The sequence below is a fragment of the Pteropus vampyrus genome, unplaced genomic scaffold (genome assembly GCF_000151845.1).
Source record: "Pteropus vampyrus isolate Shadow unplaced genomic scaffold, Pvam_2.0 Scaffold218, whole genome shotgun sequence".
Classification (NCBI taxonomy): Eukaryota; Metazoa; Chordata; class Mammalia; order Chiroptera; family Pteropodidae; genus Pteropus; species Pteropus vampyrus.
This window is the reverse complement of record NW_011888999.1, coordinates 947,330-956,474: the sequence shown is the minus strand read 5'-3', so window position 1 is coordinate 956,474 and position 9,145 is coordinate 947,330. Positions and strand designations below refer to the sequence as shown.

Below are 9,145 nucleotides of genomic sequence, written 5' to 3'. Positions count from 1 at the left end.
AAGTCTAGAAAAACAGAAACACACACACACACACACACACACACACATACATACAAAAATAAATTTAAAATATAATTCCAAGGATTTGTATGTGGTATGAAAATAATAAAACAGGGTGAAGGGAAAAGGATTGATGTGAGTTGCTATTTTAAATAGAGTGGCCCTTTTGAGGGAAGGCACTCCAACTGAGACTTTAATAAATTAAGAAAAGAGCTGAGCAAATACTGAAGAACATGTAGCAGGTTAAGGGAATGGAAATGTATTTAAGATAGATAAAATAAATGCAAAAAAAAAAAGGATGAGAATTAAATTTAATATAATGAATGAAAATATGGTATAATCCATATTAGAAATACAAATTTATTATAATGTGTGTTGATTCTTAGGGCTGCTGAAACAAATTATAACAGACTGGGTGGCTTAAAATAACAAATTTGTTTTCTCACAATTTTTGGAGGCTGGAAATCTGAAATCAAGGAGTCAGCATAGCCATGCTCCCTCTGAAATCATTCCTTTTTTTTCCCCTAGCTTCTTGCGATTCTCTGACAATGTTTGGTGTTTCTTGGTTTGCAACTACTCTCATCAGCCCATGGCATTCTTCCTGTTATGTCTCTGTCTTCATGTGGCCATCTTATAGGGACCCCAGTTAAATTGGATTAGGGTCCCACCCTACTCCGGTAGGACCTCATTTTAACTAATTACATCTGCAATAATTCTTTTACTAAATAAGGGCACATTCTGAGGTATTTTAACAGACTGTTTTGTGTGTGCATGTGGGTAGAGGAGACACAACTCAATGGATACTGTGGTGTTATTATTGGAAGGGATTTCTTTTGATAGTCTTCTAGGAGGAAAGTCAACAGTGTTAGGAATGATTGACAGAAGAAACTAATGACCATTTTTCCTTTTTTAGGAAAATATTTTTATAGTGTATCTGAGGTCAAAAGCAGAGTGCTAAAAATGCAAAATACACCCTACTCTTTGATTAATTTTAGTAAAGTTAGTTCTAGAATCATTTTTCCTCACAGGATTAAAAGAAGACAAGCTATTTTAATTCTGGCCTCTAGATCATTAGAAGTATGTCACATGTTTCTAACTTGAAATATAAGCCTAGTAAGGGCAAGTTCATAAAAGTATTCTACTTATGCCTGAGGTCAAAGATGAGGTTAAACTAAATAATGACAGAATAATTAAAAACTGAACAATATTAAATTATACCTAAAGCATTAGCTTCTTTAAAAACATGAACTATTTATAATTCTTTTTAAGGTTATACTGTTTTAATTAAAAGTTTGATGTTTTTTTCTATTTTATTGCACACAATTGTGTGATCCCAAATAAGGCAAAGGGAACAGTGTCCAGGTTACCTTATGAAGCCATGGCTGTTGCAATATTGAATCTAGTATGGAAGAAAAGTCAGGGTATTTGGAACTAGAAAATATGAATTCCTGCTGTACCATTATAAATCTTCCTATTCTTGAAAAAATTAGCTCATCCCTCTGTAACTCAGTCATCCCCTCTGTAAGAGTGGTAGGAAGATTAAATAAGATAATGAATATAAAGCACTTTTCTCTGATATAAATTAGGTTACCAATGAATATTAATTCTCTTTCCCTCTAGTAATAGTTAACTGTAATTATAACCAAATTGCCAAGGAGGAAATAACTTTTTCAAAACTAAGCCAATGTGAGTATATGAAAAACTGATTTTAAGCCATCTCTGCATCTTCCTCAGTACCTAGCAAAAGTCTCCATTTTAATTTTCTATTTCAGTTGCGTGTTGAAAGAGCAAATGATCATATCAGAACCTGACCCCAAGAAAACTATTCCCTTCACTCATCAGCATGTCTTAACCCATCTCCCGTTTGCCCTGAGAATACTCGCCGGCGGCGCTTGTGGCTGCAGTGTTTACCCCGAGATAACTTGCAAATCACAGTCCTAACCTTACCTCCAGAGTTTGCCACGAAATATCTTACCTTTATTATTTTCACATCGATCTAGGATACTGATAGTTTTTGGAAACAAATGACATCATTCTATTTATAACATTCTGTTTCTGGTAGTGGTATTTCCATTTACAAAATGTAGCAACTCTTGATTGCTGAAAACGTCAAATCCTAGAAAATGTAGCATTACTACGTGTGATGTTAATATCATTCTTGTTAGCCAAAGATTAATTTGATGAATCTGATTTATGCATGTATACATTTCTGTTACATTAAGATTAAAGTTTTGTTAGAAATAACTTTAAGAATAGTTTTTATATTTTATTTTCATAAAATTGAAAACCAGTCAGATTTGCTTCAGCCTTCACCCATTTACTAAACAAATATTTATTGAACAAATACTTATTGAATGCCTATGTGCTATGCATGGTTCTAGGAGCTGGGGATACAGGTATAAACGAACAGACAAGCCCTATCCTTGGGTGTCTTTTAGTCTGTAGGGAAAGACTGATAATAAACACAATTATGTAAACAAGCAAACAAACATTAGATAGGAGGTGACAAGTGCTAGGGGGGGAAAAAACTAAGTGGAAAGGGGTTTAAGTAGTACTGAGGAGAAGGGGATGAGGATTTTAAATATTTTAAATAGTGTGGCAGGAAAGGCATTTTTGGTAAGGAAAGAAAAGATCTAAAAGAGGTGAAAGAGAGAGGCATGTTGGTATCTGCAAGAAAAGCATTCCTGGCAAAGGGAACTGCTAATGCAAAGGCTGAGATAGGAGCTCGATCAAGGTATAACAGCTGGAGCTTCATAACAGAGATACGATAGAAGGAAGTTAGATCAAAGCCATAATGATGTGGAGATACTGCTGGGTTTTGGAGGACCTAACGACAACTTCGCATTTCATTCCAAGTGAGATGGAAAGCCTTTAGAAGGTTTTGAATCTAAGTGATGGTATAATCAATGTTTTCAGACTGCAGGATCGTTCTTTCTTATCATAACAAATATTTGTTAAATAAATGAATACAATTAATTGAGGTCGTTGGGAGTAATAAGCTCATCAAATTTTAGACTACTACCTACCCTTTCACTTTGTAATATTCAAGCAGTAAAATTAACCCAATCCATGTGTATGCTGTTGAACCTAGATAAGTTAACTTATCTTCAGTGAATGCATATGCAGTATCTAAGGGTTAGCATGCTGCCTCTTACCTCTCTGTCTTTCCTGAGATTAGTTTGCCAAGTGCTAAGAAGCTGGATTTAAAAAGCTTTTGTTTCCAATTGCTATACTCACTGTGAAAATGACACCAAATCTCTGAATTTACAATTGATTAACATTCCTCTTATGGCACTGTTTGCTGAAAGATTGAGAAGACCCCAAAAGTGTAGGAACTCCTTATTGTCTCTGATTATTTTTCCTTTTTTTTTTTTCACCCACTGAAAATGGGGGCTTTCAAATGAAAAGCTTTATTTCTTCCTGAGTAGAAACTGAGTGATATCTTATTACGCCTCTGATGTTAGTTTTTCACATTTAAACAACTGTTTACTTTTCTCTGTAATATTCAAAATGGTCTGAACACATACCATTTCTGAGTTGAGGCAAACAGTGACAACATGAGACATGGACAAATTGGTATTTAGTTCAGTGAAGAGAAGGTGGCCCCATGAGCAGTGGATAGCGCCTTAGATTTCTAGTTCAATGAGGGAGAGATGCATGGGCTTTAGAGACAGTTAAGATTGAATTCTTGCTTTGCAATTATTTGCTCTGTCCTAATGAGCAAGTTACTCCCAGTTAACTTCTTTATTTAGAAAAAAGGCTAAGTGGTGTTTGTTGATTTAACAAAGTGAATAAAACACTGAAAGTAGTCCTTATCACAGAGGTTTTCAATAGTTGGTTCCCACTCTTTTTGTAGTTAATGGTGGTGTTAGCTCAACTTTTTCTGGTTATCCCCTTCCAGTGAGCTCACCTCAGCCTGTTTACCTGCATTGAAGTATCTCGAAACATAGCCAGGGAGACAGATTCTTTCACAATTATTTCTTCTGTAACATATAAGTCAGGCTAATAATACAATGGAAAACACACAGATTGATGTGTGAGCACAGAAGGAAGGGTGAGCGATTCATCCAGGAAAGAACAATCTTAAAGAAGTTACTTCACCCAACTGTATCTCAGTTAATAAAATGAAGATAATAATAATGATACTAGTTTTTCGGGGTTTTTACAAATTTGAAATGAGGTAACATCCAAAATATTATTTTTAAAAATGATATATCATAAGTGCTGCATTAGCCATTTTCTTCGGAGAAGTTTCTCAAAGATTGGCTGGGATCCATAATCACTAACCTGCAGTGGATACTGTTTAGGGATGTTGCAAGGAAAATGTTGATTGGGATTATTTTCTTCAAAAAATAGTGCCAAAAGAAAGTAAACCCTTATTTTGCTTCCCTGATAACTTTCATTTAATCTTTTCATCCCATCTGACATATTCTCATCCTTCTGCTTCAACACAAGGGTAATTTTCTTGTAAAAAGAAAAAAAATACAGCTGTGTTTGGTTGCCTTACCATACCATCTATACCAAAAGCCTTGACTCTGAGTCACAGAATGATGATTATGGAGACTGTGCAATTAATACTTATCTACAGTATAGTGGAATAAGAAATGATAGTGGAAACTAAGTCAGAACGTATGGATTTGAATGCTGAGAAGGAAACGAAATGATTTGCTCTTGTTAATCTGTCTCTGTTGATTATTAGCCTAGCTAGAATTTAGAAGATGGGAGGAAATATATTAATTTTTTTTTTTTTTTTGGCCCCTACAGCTGGCTCATACTTTTACTTACTTTCTGAAGTTGAGTGAGATAACATTTCTGGGGATTGATTTTTTGGGGAGGTAAAAACTAAGGATAATAACAGCTATAAAGTCATGTCATTATGTAGATAAAATAAGACATTATCTTTGTTATACATAAGCCTTACCAAAAGTTATTTGAATCTTAACCTAATTTTGTCAGTTATCATATATTCTTGGACCTCAAGGTTTTTTTTTTTTGATTTTTGATTTTTTACAGTGAAAAATTTTTAATTTAGAATTAGCCAGTTAGACTCATTTTAGATGATCCCAATTTTGCTGGCAACAACCAAAGCATCACAGTTGGAAGCCAACCAAACATATACCTTCTCTCCATCAGGCCTGATCGGGGAGTTGACTTTGGCCTTGTCAGTGTCCCAGAGCTTCTTCACAGCCTGTTTGATCTGGTGCTTGTTGGCCTTGATATCCACAGTGAACACAAGTGTGCCGTCTTCTATCTTCTTCATGGCTGACTCAGCAGTCAGGGGAAACTTGATGATAGCGTAGTGGTCAATCTTGTTTCTCCTGTGGCGGGGAGCTCTTCTGAGGATATTTGGGTTGCCTTGGGGACTGCAGTATCTTGGGCTGTCGGAAGGGGGTGACGTGTATTTTTTTTTTTTTTTTTATGGCCGTGGACGCCTTTCAGCACTGTGTTCTTTGCCTTCAAAGCCTTTGCTTTGGCTTTTGCTTTGAGAGGGGCAGGGGCTTCCTTCTTAGCTTTCAGTAGCATCTTCTTAAAAAGGGTCTTGGACCTCAAATTTTAAATGTAAACTTACAAGGATGAGTTAGATCTTAATTCTCAGCTTTTAGCAGACATAAAAATTTTATAGGAGACCTGTTTAAGATACAGATTTCCAAATCCTGTTCTCATAAATTTGGGTCAATATGCCTAACATGTGTCCTGGGAGCCTACCTTTAGTAAGCTCTCCAGAGGAGGATACTCCCAAAGGTGGACCAGAGATCACACTTGGATTAATACTGAATTAAATAGGTGCTAAACAATCTAATTATAAATAAAACTACTATGAACATGTCTTATATATGTCTTTTGGTTGATAAAAGCCCTCATTTCTCATGGGTGTATACCAATGAGTAGAATAACAGACTCAGCAGCTTGTGGCTTACATTTTCATGTTATTAATGTTGTATTTTGGAAAAAAAAAAGTGTTTTCGTTTGAATTTTAATAAGTCCTATTCATCAACCTCCTGTTTTATGGTTAGTAAATTTTATTTATTGTGTGAAAAATCTTTGCTGAGTCTAAGATCACTAGAATCTTTTTCTTTATTCTAGAAACTTTATTTTTTCTCAGGTTTTATCTTTAGGCCTATAGTACATCTTGAATTAAATATTATGAATGGTCTGAGGTTCCTAACTCAGCTTTAATTTTTTTCCACACAAATAACCAACTTCTCCAGAACCATTTACTGAAAGTGGTATCTCCTTCTCACAGAATTGTTGTGGCACTTTGTTGCAAATCAAGTGACCTTAAAGTGTGGAACTTTTTAAAAACTCTATTCTTTTCATTGATCTGAATTTCCTTCCTTGTGCAATATCCTTTTTAAAAATATTTAAAATGTTTTAAATTACAGTTGATATACAATACTATATTAGTTTCAGATGTACGACATAGTGATTAGACATATATATAATTTGCGACGTGATCACCCTGATAAGTCTAGTACCCTTCTGACACCGTACATAGTTATTACAGTATTATTGACTGTATTTCTCATGTTGTACTTTATATCCCTGTGACTGTTTTTATAACTGGCAATTTGTACATCTTAATTCCTTCTTCTTTTTCATCCATCCCCCAATTCCACTCCCTTCTGGTAACCATCAAAATGTTCTCTCTATCACTGAAATATGGTATTACTAGTTTTCCAATCTTGTTCTTAGAGATCGTTTTGACTATTTTTGGTGCTATGCCTTTCCATAAAATATGATTAAAAATAGTCTGTCAGTTTTCACTCAGACACACACACACACACACACACACACACACACACACACACACACACACAAACACACCTCTTCTTGCATTCTGATTGTTTTCACTAGATCTGTTTGAGAGAATTGACATTTTTACAAGTTTTGAATCTTTCAGTTCATTAATATTTTATATTTCTTCATTTATTTCAATCTTAAATCTTTTCAGCAGTGGTTTTGGTTTTTAGTATGGAGAACGTACACATCTTTTACTAGAGTTCTCTAGGTATTTGACAGTCTGGAATGTTAGTGTAAATTTACATTTTAAAATATAAACTTTAAATTTTAATTTTCTAATTTTTTGATAAACATTAGCAACTTTATCATTTGCACATAGTCTTTATTAAGATCACGAATGGCTATCTTTTATCTAATCACCATGCCAATTATACTGCCTTATAAGCTTTTACTTATGTAATCCTCTGAACTCTTAGAGCATGTCTGGCATGTATTGCAGAAATCGTACTGTTTTTATATGCAATTTTATATGTCCTGGTTGATTCCTATATGTAGGTCTTTCTATAAAATATAAGGTCCATGAGGAGAGTAGTTATAAATTTTATTTCTTAAGAAATTTTGTGCCTGACCCAACATAATTTGGAGAATGTAATGATGTTTTGTAAGTCCTTAGATTGTTATTATTGGGGTGCATGGCCTGATATTCACTTTCATCCACCGTGGCAGGAATATTTTTTCCAATATTATATCTTTTCCTGCTGAGGCCAGATGCAGTCTCAGACTCTTTTACAAAATTGCTTTTAACGATTAATTGAGTTGGCATGTGAGATAGAACCAATTTGTAATCTCCGATTTAAACATTCAATAAAACTACAGAAAACTAGAGTTATGTGTTTCTTATTTTTTTAGTTGGAATTATGTGTTTCTTATTTTTTTATGTGTTATGTGTTTCTTATTTTTTTAGTTGGAGTTCCCTTTTTTTTCTGACACTTATCTCTAGAAGTTAATGGACATACTCTGTTATGATTAAGATTATTTATAATATATGAAATTCTTTATTATAATATATATGTAATATATATTTATATAAGTATATAATTTCCATTTTATATGTTTACATACATACATAGTTTTCACTTTTGATATAATCTGCCTTATTATTTAGATGACCACCTTGATAATAAAGAAGTCAAAATGTGGAAAGGGACTGCTTACATAAATTAGATAAACTATATTTTGCACCAGATGATATCATGTGTTATACAAAATAAAAGTTTCTTGAGTTTGAATACAGAAAATCAATTAGAGTATACAAGAGTCATATGGCACATGATAATGTTTACAAAAAAGCTAAAAACAATACCAAAAATAAAACCCGTAGCATAGCTATCAAAATCTAACATACCCTATGTCCAGTATTAGTCACATAGAAGGGTAAAATAAAACTAGATTTTTCCAATTGTCAAGAAGAGGCTGAGCAGCCGTACACCTCTGTGTTTAGAGTTGTGGGATTGTACTATATGACATCTGCCTCTTAGTCTCTGATTTTATAATTTTACAGTAATATAGAGCACTCTTGTATGGAATACAGGGAATGTCTGTGTGTCTCTTTGTGTGTGCTTATGATGTATAACAGTGAATTGTGTCACCTTGACTGTTTTTATTGTGTCTCTATAAAAATCTTGAGGCTGAAGCCGATAGGATTTACCTAGTCTTGATATTTGCATATCTTTAACAACATCAAGAAGGTAAAGTGGATTTTTTTTTTAACTCAAGTATTTATGAAGATGATGAATAATTTTTTGAAAGGACTAAACCCAAAGTTTGAAATCTACTCCCACAAAAATTACACATATTTGTGCATATGCATGCAATTTTAATCATACTGGAAATCTCTAAGGCTTTAAGAAATAACATAAATATCATTCTGTGGTTCCTTAGAGTAAAGGACCTGAGAATAATTTGTAGTCAATTTGGCCAGTGGTATAATATTTGGGTTAGTTCAATAACTGCTGATATCATATTGCTGCCCTTTCATTTATTGGGGTGACATTGGTTCATAAAATTATATAGGTTTCAACTATACAGTTAAATAATATATCAACTGTGTATTGCATTGTGTGTTCTTTACCCAAAGTCAAATCTTCTGTAACCATGTTTAACCCCCTTTACCCTTATCTACCATCACCACTTCCACTTTCCCTCTGGTAACCATTAAACTTTTGTCTGTGTCTACAATGTTTGTTTGTCTTGTTCATTTGTCGCTTTTAGTTTTATATCTCACATATAAGTGTTTGGATAAAGATGTGGTGTGTGCGTGTATAAATATATATAAATAATGGAGTATTACTTTGGGACAGCATGGATAAAGATGTGGTGTGTGTGTGTATATATATATATAATG

At 33.7% G+C, this 9,145-nt stretch overlaps 1 pseudogene; it reads right to left on the bottom strand.

Annotated features, from left to right (window-relative positions):
• Window positions 1-5,053: 5,053 nt before the first annotated feature.
• LOC105300763 lies at window positions 5,054-5,523 on the bottom strand (annotated as a pseudogene).
• Between the last annotated feature and the right edge of the window lie 3,622 nt (window positions 5,524-9,145).